This window comes from Petaurus breviceps, unplaced genomic scaffold, assembly GCF_028583685.1.
Source record: "Petaurus breviceps papuanus isolate PSGF00001 unplaced genomic scaffold, PetGlider_PUasm1.0 90504, whole genome shotgun sequence".
Taxonomy (NCBI): domain Eukaryota; kingdom Metazoa; phylum Chordata; class Mammalia; order Diprotodontia; family Petauridae; genus Petaurus; species Petaurus breviceps.
In genome coordinates this window covers 3,175,533-3,186,874 of record NW_027187266.1, presented here as the reverse complement: position 1 = coordinate 3,186,874, position 11,342 = coordinate 3,175,533, and positions in this window count along the sequence as shown.

The window sequence follows — 11,342 nt, the reverse complement described above, 5'->3', positions numbered from 1 at the left end:
ACTAGAATATTGCCCAGTTTTCTCACCTTTTTGTCAAATACTGTATTCTTCTCCCAAGGAACTGAGGTCTTTGGGCTTATTAAGCACTATGTTATTGTGTTTATTTGCTTCTGACCCCTTCCTTTCCACTTCTTTTTTCATTATTAGCCTTGAGATTCTCAATCTTTTATTCCTCTATATGAATTTTATTATTTTTCTAGGCCTATCTATAAAATATGCTTTAGGGAGGTTGATTAGTATACAACTGAATAAGCAAATAATTTAGTGGTATTTTCATTTGTATAATACCATCTAACTCTACTAAGGAATTAATATTTTCCTAGTTATTTAGTTTTTCATAATAGTTGGGTTGATATAGTTCCTGGATGCATCTTGGTAAACATGGCAGATATACGCCCATGTATTTTATAGCTTCTATAGTTAATTTGAATTAAATTTCTATTTTTAGTTCTTTCTTCTAGGTTTTGTTATGCCTACATACAAATCTATATCTATATGTATTTATCTACATGCATATATATATATATATATATGAATGCTGATGACTTATGTGGTTATATTTTACATCTTACAACTTGCTGAAGCTATTATATCAGTTAAGCTTTAGCTAACTCTCAGTTTCTTTAAGTGCACCTTCATAACATTTGTAAAAAGTGATCATTTTATTTGCTAATATTTATTCCCGCATGTGACTTATTCCTTATCTTGTTTCTATAGTAATTTTAGCATTATGTCAAATACTAGTAGTGATAATGGTTAACTTTGCTTTACCCAAGATCTTATTGGAAAGGTTTTAAATTTTTTCTTCATTACATATACTCTTTGCTCTTGGATTCAGATAAATATAATTTACTACCTGTTTTCCAGGTCAGTTGCTTTTGATATATTTCTTGCATTTTTTTCCTTTTTACTCCTTTGTTTTAATATTTCTTATTTTCATAGTGAGTTGTTTCTGTATGATCTATTTTAATTTAGTACATAAGACTGTAATTCTACTCCCCCAACTCCTTAAAATTTCCTATTTTCTAGCTCCATGTGTCTTTACTTTATCCTTTTAGGAATTGGGTTCCTCCTTGAGTCTCCATCCCAAAATCTATAAGGAGACTCTAAAAACCCACCCTTAGGCATAACATATCATTCTTCATTCTTTCACATAGTTTCTTTTCTAATTCATTCAAGGGACTAATTTGAGACCCATAAAGAGATCACATGGAATTGCAGAGTGTTTTATAGTTAGCCTAAACCCTCATTGTTTTTCTTTTCCTAATAGGAAATCCTGGGCTTTCAAATATTGAGATAAAAGCTTACAGCCAAGAGAAACCTATCCTGATATATACAATTTCTGCAGGGGCAAAATAACTTTGAGATAGAGGATTTCCAAGCATTCTTGATGAAAAGGCCAGAAATGTATAGACATTTTAAATTGGAAAAAACTAATAGTGGAAAAAGAAACAATTGTCTTCTTAGAGTTCTGATATCCCAAAGGGTATCAGAAAAAGTTAAATGTAATAGACAGATGGGCTGATTTTCTTCTGTTTTATGGTATTAGGAAAAGGACATGGGAGTGACAGGGCATTATATTTTAGAGGAAAGGAGAAGGTAGGGAAGGATATTCACTATCTTATATTATCGGGTTACATGAGATGGTATATCCAAAAATTGTAGAAGAGGTAAGATACAACAGTTAATAAATCTCATTTTGATCTCACCTGGAAATAGGAAGGTTAAACACACATAAACATCTACAAATACACAAACATACAAAAATCATGACACATTAAACTCAGCAGGGAAATAGATAGGGATAGAGAAAGGGTAGAGGGGAGTATATGAGGAAGGGTAGGACAGGTGAGTGTGTAGTGATAAAATAAGTAGGAACACTGAAGAAGGAATATGAAGGTAGGATTTAAAGGGAAAGGGGGAAGAATAAAAATATGTGATGGGGAAGCTGAAGTAGATAATGTAATTCATATATTACAAGTCCTAGGAAGATTCCTCTTTCACCACCTTCTTTTTTTTTAATTTGTTTTGTTTTGTAAAGGAAAGAGGGAAAAATGCAAAAGGACACAATTCATAGAAAACCTATTTAATTTTCATAATCATTAGCTTGAATGTGAGGAACTCAGTCATAAAACAGAAAAGGACAGCAAAACGCATTATAAAGAAGAGTTTGATAATTTTTAAGAAATGAGAAACACTTCAAACTAAGTTTCACACAGAGTTAAAATGAGGGAATAGAGCAAAATACTTTAGGTGAAAAAAGGGTGTATAAATCATGATATTAGACAATATTACTGTAAAAGTATATGATGCAAAGAGATAAGCAAAAAAATCTACATTATGCTTAAAGGAACTATAGCTAAAGAATCATGTAAATACTTACCTTCTATGCATTAAACAGAATAGGCCCTTAAAGGGAAAATTAAGTGAAATTCAGGGAGAAATAGTAAAACTATAGTAGTAAGGGCTTTTAATATACCCCTTTCAAATTTAAACAAATATATACCTATACATATATATAAATACAAAGTATAAACACACATATGTATGTGTACATATACATATACTTACACAAGAAAAAAGTTTAAAATCTCAATAGAATTTTTTAAAATTTAGAGATGTGAGATCTCTGGTAATTACTGAGTGGGAATAGAAATGAGTTTATAAATTTTTCATCTATGCATGGCAACTTAACAAAAATGTTCCATGTATTGAGGAATAAAAATATCACTAATGTTTAAATGCTTATATGTGTGGTCAGTGTTTCTGCTTCTCCTTGTGACTTTTCTTCCCAGACTCTCTTGATTTTCTACCATCCAGCATAGGGTGATGTTAGCTTTAGGGTCCCCTGGAGCATCTTAGGTCAGTGTGCTACTAACTTTTGGCTTCCCTTCAACATTATAGGAAAAGCCCTGATTTCTCCAACCTTTGAGTCCACGGTTAGAACACTGGTTTCAAGTCTTCTAGGGCTTTCTTGTTTCCTCATTATAAGCTTCCTGCCCCATCCATGTCCTGAGTGTAATATGCCGCAGGTATAGGTTCATCTTCTCTGGTCTGAGTGTTCCCATGCTTCTAAATGAACTTGTAGTTTCTCTTTTGATTTCCTTGTGTGAATATGATCAGGACTTTTTAAATTTTAAAAACAGTTATTGACTCCTTCTTTCTAGAGATAGAAATTTAAAAGTTCTGAATATTTATATTCACAGGAAAAATCTAATAAACTCTGAGAAGTTGCACTTTCTATGTCTCATGAGTTTTTTTCTTGGCTTGGAAAACGATCAGAAATTCTGTTCACATTCAAGAGAAACTGGTTATCTTATTTTAGAATGAAACACATTGATGTATCTTGGATGAAAAATGGGGTAGAAACTATAATAGAGCATCTAAGACTCTTTGATATATTATTGGAAAGCTTCTACTTTCATCTTTTTAGACAATGGTTTGCCTTCCAAATCCGGAGGGTTATTTGATGTATCTGGGTTCATAAAGTTGTCTCTAAAGGGCTAAGTTTCTACTTTCTCTGAAGTGTTCATTAAATTTTCCAAAGAAGACACTGAATTCTCCTGTTCAGAGATAGCTTCCCATCCAGCTCTATGGCTGTATCTAGACCTTATCAGACTTCATTTCAGAGCAGCCCCTTTCATTGCTGATTTCTATGTGGGCCCAGAGCCTGAGATGCACCTGTTCCCCTGCTTGGTAATTGACATTTCATCTATAACTATCATCTCCATGGCATGCTGTTCTCTGGCATGGTTGCCTCTGCTCCACACTTCTCATCTTTGCCCTTTTTCTAATTTTTATTTTGTTTTTATTATCTACCTTTAGGTCCAAAATGGGGTCCAAATAACATATATCTGTAAAGATGTGGCAGCTACAGTCATCTATTTATTCTTCCATTTGTGGATTTTTTTTAACAGTCATCACATCTATCTTGACACCCTCTTTGGCCTGGCTCCTGGTTTCAGCATGAGCCAACTTGCCTGAATGGGTCTGACTGTGATAGAGAGTCTAGTGGAGTGGGCCCATATCTTTGGATCTTCTAATAATCATCATTACTCTGGCATTCTTTTGAAGTACACACATGTGAGATGGGCACCTTTGTGATCTTTCATGGTACTATTTTGACAAAAAATCTAGCATCTTATTTTTCTTTAAGTATCAAGGGATCCTGATTCTAGTATGCCCACAGTTACTTTCCGCTACCAGACTATTGATATTTGTTCTAGTGCAACTTCCCAGAAATTTCTGTTAAAGATAGCCAGCATTACCCAGCTGTTATGAATGATTGACTCATTACTGGAAGTGAGCAAAAAAAAGTTCAGTCTTACAAAAAACTTTTTTTTTTGTCAGACAGCACTGACAGAAAAAATAAGATTCATTTATCATATCAAAGAGGGAAAAAAAGCCTGTGAGAAGGAAATATTCTTTTTTGATTTACATCATTTTTCATTTCCTCCAGATTTTGAGTTACAAATATTCTCCCCGTTTTTCCCCTACCCACCACCCCAAAATAGCAGTCCCACAGGATATCCCCTCCTCCAATCTGTTCTCTCCCATATTTTCTCCCATACCCCTTTCAACTTTTCCAGTAGGGCATGGTAGATCTCTATGCCCTAGTGGTGTATATCTTATATCCCAATTACATGTAAAATAGTATTAATAATAGTATATATATATATGTATATATATATATATATTTAAACATTTGATTTTAAAACTTTGAATTCCAGATTCATTCCTTTCCTCTCTTGTCACCCACCCTTACTGGGAAGATAAGCAGTTCAGTATAGGTTGTACATGTGTAGCTAATGCAAAACAATAACATAGTAGATATATTGTAAAAGACTGACTATATTTCCTTCCCTCCTATCCCACCTCCCACTTCTTCTGTTCTCTACTTTGATCCTGTCCCTTTTCAAAAGTGGGTGCTTCCAACTTCCCTCCCCCACAACCTTCCCTCCCTTCCATCATCCCCCCTCTCATTCCCTTCCCCCTTACTCTCCTGTAGGGTGAGACACCCTATTTAATGTGTATTTCATTCCCTCCCCAAGCCAAATTCAATGAGAATAAGGTTGACTCATTCCCTTTTGCCTTCCTTTTCTTCCCCTCCATTGTAACCATTTTCCCTTGCCTATTCTATATGAGATAATTTACCCCATTCTGTCTCTCCCCATATCCTCTCATTATATTCCTCTCTCACCTCTTAATTTCACCTTTTAAGTATCATCCCTTCCTATTAAATTGGTCCTGTGCCCTCTATATATACCTGTAAACATACACACATTCACATATGTATTCATATGTCCATATACCCTCATATATAGACATATATATGTATATATATTTCTATTCCCTTCAACTATTTTCATACTGAGAAAAGTTTCATCAGTTAAAATTATTGGTTTTCCATGTAGGAATGTTAATAGTTCAACTTTGATAAGTTCCTTATGATTTCTTTTCCCTGTTTACCTTCTCATGCTTCTCTTGCTTCTTGTATCTGAATGTCAAATTTTCTATTCAACTCTGGCCTTTTCATCAAGAATACTTGAAAGTCCTCTATTTCACTGAATGACCATATTTTGCCCTGATACTCAGTTTTGCTGGATAGGTGATTCTTGGTTTTAATGCCACTTCCTTTGACCTCCAGAATATCATATTCTAAGCCCTTGATCCCTCAATGTAGAAGCTGCCAGATCCTGGGTTATCCTGATTGTGTTTCCACAATATTCAAATTGTTTCTTCCTGGCTGCTTGTAATATTCTTTCCTTAATCTGGGAATTCTGGAACCTGGCTATAATATTCCTAGGAGTTTTGTTTTTGGGATCTCTTTCAGGAGGGGTTCAGTGGATTCATTCAACCTCTATTTTACCCTCTGGTTCTAAAACATCAGGGCAGTTTTCTTTGAAAATTTCTTGGAGAATGATTTCTAGGTTCTTACTTTGGTCATGGCTTTCAGGTAGTCCAATAATTTTTAAATTATCTCTCCTGGATCTATTTTCCAGGCCAGTGGTTTTTCCCATGAGATATTTCACATTGCCTTCTATTCTTTCATTTGTTTGGATCTGTTTAACAGCATCTTGATTTCCCATAAAGTCATTAGCTTCCATTTGCTCCAATCTAATTCTGAAGCAATGATTCTCCTCAGTGAGCTTTTGAGATTCTTTTTTCCATCTGACAAATTTGGCTTTTTAAGGCATTCTTCTCCTCATTGCCTTTGTGAGCCTCTTTTGCCATTTGAGTTAGTCTATTTTTTTAAGGTGTTATTTTCCTCAGTCAGGCTGTTGACTCTCATTTCATAATTTTCTTGCATTGTTCTCATTTCTCTTCCCAATTTTTCCTCCACTTCTCTTATCTGCTTCTTAAGGTCCTCTATGGCCTGTAACAAGCTCATATTTTCCTTTGAAGCTTTTGGTGCAGGAGTTCTGACTTCACTGTTTTCCTCCTGTTACATGCTTTGCTCCTTTTTGTACCCAAAATAGGAGTGTAATGTTGGAATCTTCTGTTTGCTTTGTTTTCTTTGACTGGTCATGTCGCCCCTCAGTCCCTTGACCCCTGGGCTTTTTTCCACAGTAGGACTCTGCCACCAGACAGGGGAGCTTTCGTCCCAAATGCTGGGGTTTTCTCAGCTGCCGGAGATATTAGATGGGTGCCCTCTCTGAGGCCTCCACACTCTCTAGCAAGCTGGACACACACCCCAGGACCTCCACCCTAGACTGCAATCCAAATCCAAGCAGGTTAAAGCAAGAACAATTACCCCTCAGACTGGTTGCTTGGTCCCCCTACACTCTGCAGGCCAGGAGCTGAAGTGGCCACATGGTGGCGGCTGTCTGTGCCAGGCATCTCAGTGGCTTCTCGCCCTGGGGGCAAAAGCCAATGCACTCCCACTTACTGGGTCCCAAAGTCCAGACTGCACTGACCTCTCACTTTGTCCTTAGCATCTATGTGTTGATGATTTTGGAAACGGCCACAGCTGCTGATGATCTGGGGTCCCTCTGGTGTCAGACCCTCCCTAGGGCTAAAACCTCTGGCTCCCAGAGCGCTGTGCTGGCTGATTCCTGCCAGCCTGCCAGGCAGTCCTCAGCGGGAGGTTATCTTCTCTGTGTCATTTTGTGGTTTCTGCAACTCCAAAGTTTGTTCAGAGTCCCCTTTTTACATTGAGTGGGGAAGGTGGGAGCTAGAGCCACTGGGGGGTCCCGCTTCTACTCTGCCATCTTGATTCTGCCCCCAACAACATCAGGAAATATTCTTTAGGAGGAAGAGAACAGAGTTTGAGCTTTGTGTGCATGGGAACTAACTAGAGATTACCTCTCTAGATCATCTTGGTTGCTTAAATATTAAGAGAAGAATTACTCAATTATTCACAATTAAACCTCAGTGGATTTTATCTTTAAGCATCATGGTTAGAGGTATAATAATATTTTTTTCTGTTTTGCATGTAGCAGGTGTTTAATAAATGTAGAATTACTTTGAAGGTATTCATTTAAAAATAGAATGAATTTATCCAGAGACATTTACTTAATGCCTACAATGTGCCCAAAATAATCGCAGTCGCTGTCTAGGAAACAAAGTCTTGCTTACCTGCTTAAAACATCTGGATGCATGGATCTTGACCTCACTGAAAAGATTGGGGGAGGTCTAATTCATACACATGAAGCATCTAGATAGTAGTATGTTCATTCTATGTGATGTGGTAGCAACTGTGTGTAAGAGGGGTCATAGAATGGAAATCTTTGGAGGTCAGAGTAGTTTGGCAATCTTTCCTGGATGAAATAGAATTCAAGAGGTAGAGACAATTGTAGAGAGAATTTCAGAATGGGGGAAATTGTAATAAAAAATAGGGATTAGCATTGTAAGCATAGGGGAAGTGAAGTGATAGAATTGACTGGAGAAATTAAGGCATTTTGGTTCATTTTATCTTCTCATCTAAGTTTGAAGATGGATTCTATTCAACTGAGGATTAAAGTGAGACAATCCTTTTCTATCTATTTTTTCAGCTATTATAACTGGCAGATAATCTCCTTAATTCATCACTGAGAATGCAATGGTAGAGGGATGAAGTTTAAGAAGACCTAGAGAAATGGCTAAGGAACTAGATGCCTCTGCACCAGTAAACCTGTAAAAGATTCACATGTGCATTCACACACACACACAGATATACACACACACAAAGACCACAGGCCTTCTGAGCATGCAAATTGTGCCAACCAGCTATGACCCTTCCATACCTGTTTCTCACATTGTTCAATCTTTCCAAATCTAATCTCCAGTTCCCTTATAAATGCTTCTTATAACTCCCCTCTCAGAAAATTTTGCATTTCTTTTTCTTTCTGCCCCCATGAACAAATACATTTTATTATCAATTGGTCTCTAACACATAAACTGTCAGCAACATCTGAGACCTAATTCCATGAGGAGAAATTTGAATCTTCTTTCTCTCCTGTCCCTCCCCACGTAGCCCCCACTTCCCATACATACACTTCATCCATACTCTGAGAGACAATCTTAGGAACTAGAATAAAAGCAGCTTGACAGACCTAGAAAATGGTCCTTTCTCTTCAGGGGAGCTTTCCCTAGCTCCTGGGAGCTGATTTAGAATGCTTAGAAGGAGAGGTTCAGACTGCCTTAGCCCTCACAGTCCCCTGTCCCAGCAGGACTGTGAGAAGCAACTAAGCTACCTTGACTAAAAAATGGAATTTACTGGCATTACCCTGGGCCTCTCCAAGTAGACAATGGAACATGCTAAGCCATCTCACCACAGGGTGTGTGGGAGTGGAAGCTTTGTAATCTGAATTAATTCTGTTGGACCAGCAGGGGAACTTTGAGTAAATTACTATTTTGGCAGAAAAGAGAAAGAGCAGGCACCCTGTTTATGTCCTAATTGTATTATAATAGGAGGAGATGATATGATCTCTTGGGAAGGAGGTATGATTCTAAACCCAGGTGTGGCTTATTTTCAGTGAAATGAAACACTTCCCAAAGAAGAGTCATTGGATGCCAAAAACAAATCTTGGACAAACTGGCTTATTCTCTTACAGTAAATGAACACTGGCTCTGCTTTTTTGTTGTCATTTTATGTCACCAACTGCATTGTGGCATTGTTTGTTGCCTTCCGAGATTAGTTCCTGGTGCATGATTTCCCCATTAAATTCGGGCAAGTGGATAAACAATACCCAGGATGGAACCTCTCTCTCGAGGACTGAGAAATTTTATTTCAAGGCAAGATCTCAGATAACCACAGACACACAGACACACACACACACACACACACACACACACACAACAAAACAAAATAAAAAACAAAACATTATCTTAAGAAAAGAAACAAAGGTAAAATAAATAACAATGAACAGAAAAGAAAAAGAGAGGAAGGGAAACTTTAAGAGCAAAGAGAAGAGAAAGAGGAAAGCAGAGGGGAGGGGAGAAGACTGAACCATAAGGCTAACAATTTAAGGAAGACTTTAAAGTGGTTTTTAAAGATTTCTTTGGACAAGGGTTGATGATTTAGCAACTACTATAGACCTCCATTCCTTTTGTTTTAATCAAGTGAGATAATATTTATAAAAGTACTTAGTACAATTCTTGGCACATAGTAAAACACCATATAAATATTATTTATTATTTATTATTATTGCTATTATTATCCAGAGAATAATGAGGTTGGACTGAGGTCTCTTCTAGTTCTAAATCTAGGATTCTATAGTATATGAGTTGTTTGCTGGCCTTTTCCTTCACTTCCCAACACTTGGGAGAAGTACCATGTACTATGAAAATTAGAAATTGGTATATACCTCCTCCCCACATTGCCACCCATGAAAGCTACAGACTAGCCCATAATTTTTGCCACCAACTTCACCCTTTGGTCCAGAAAGAAAGAATAACCATGAAGGTATTTCTTCATGGATCTTGTAAGGTGGCCATTGTCTGCCACAAGGAATATAGTAGGATTATAGACAGAGATGGAGAGGATTCTAGAGGACATTTAGTCTCAACCTCTCATGTTTAAAGAAAGAGAAAATGATGTCCAGTACAGTTAGTCAAAAACACCTATTACATGCTTCCTATTTGACACTTACTGTGTTAAGCATTAGGAATACAAAGAAAAACCAAAAAACACAACCCCTACCTTCAAGAAACATACATTTTAAGTGAATTATCCAATCTCAGATTGGCAACAAGTGGTAGAACCAGGCTTCAAATGAAGTCCCTGATTACAAATCAAGAACTCTTTCAAAGATACCAGGCTATCTATGATATCTTTTCCTAGATTGGATATCCAGAAATATTGGTGGCAATGTAGCTGAAAAATAGTGCCCAATGTATCTGGCATTGATTGATTTGCCAGGTGGTCTGATGCAAATGTCATGTAAACCTTTGATCTCATGTAATCTTTTTTTCTCCCCATGCACATGGTCAGGATGAAGGTACAGATGAACCCTACTGAAAACAAAAGGATTTAATGAGAAAGCATACAAATAGAAAAGTTTACAAAAATGATACCCAGTGCCTTTTAGTATGTCCACATGTTGGCATGATCCCAAACTGTTGATATGGAAAGCTAGAGAAACTACTCATTCATTTCCCATGCTCCTTCACTGCATTGCATCACTGCCCAGAATGGCAGCCTTGTTCCATGCCAATTGATAATTTGGGCCCTAGCACAAATCAATGCCAGAAGTAGGACCATATACTCTAAGTACTCCTGGTATAAATACTGAAGAATAACCTTTTTGTGAACTACCATGTGGTAATTCTCTAGAAGCCAGGAAGTTAGTGTTACTTCAATGGACCTTTCATAAGTATCAAAGCAAAGTAACCCTCTCCTCCCACCTCCCTTAACACAACTACCTTCATCCACAGAGGGAGTTTGCTTAGTAATATTAGTAAACATTTATACAGTTTTAAGATTTGCAAAACATTTTATTATTTACATATGTTTCTTCATTTTCTTAGGTAATCATGCTTATTGAAAATCATTATAGTGGCTTGATAATTATTTCGATTGGCCTTTACAAAGCAGTTTAGCACAAGACCATGAATGTCAATTGTACCTTCCAGTCTTCCTATCTCTCATAGAGCTAGATACAATCATAACTACACAAGTAAGTCCTTAAATCAAAGAAATTTTGAAGTTTATTCTTAATGGCACACTGTTACTCAATGAAGAGAAGCAAGTCCAAATTAAACAAAGAAGCAAGAGAATAATGTTGTAGGGGCTTCCAAAAGCAGGAGTCAAAGGCAAACACTGACTTCCTTCTCAGGTAATCTTCAGGAGTTGGTACAAGGCAGTTTGGTAAGTGTAATAAGAATGTAAATTTTGAAGATCTTCCCTGCCCCTAGGCTAA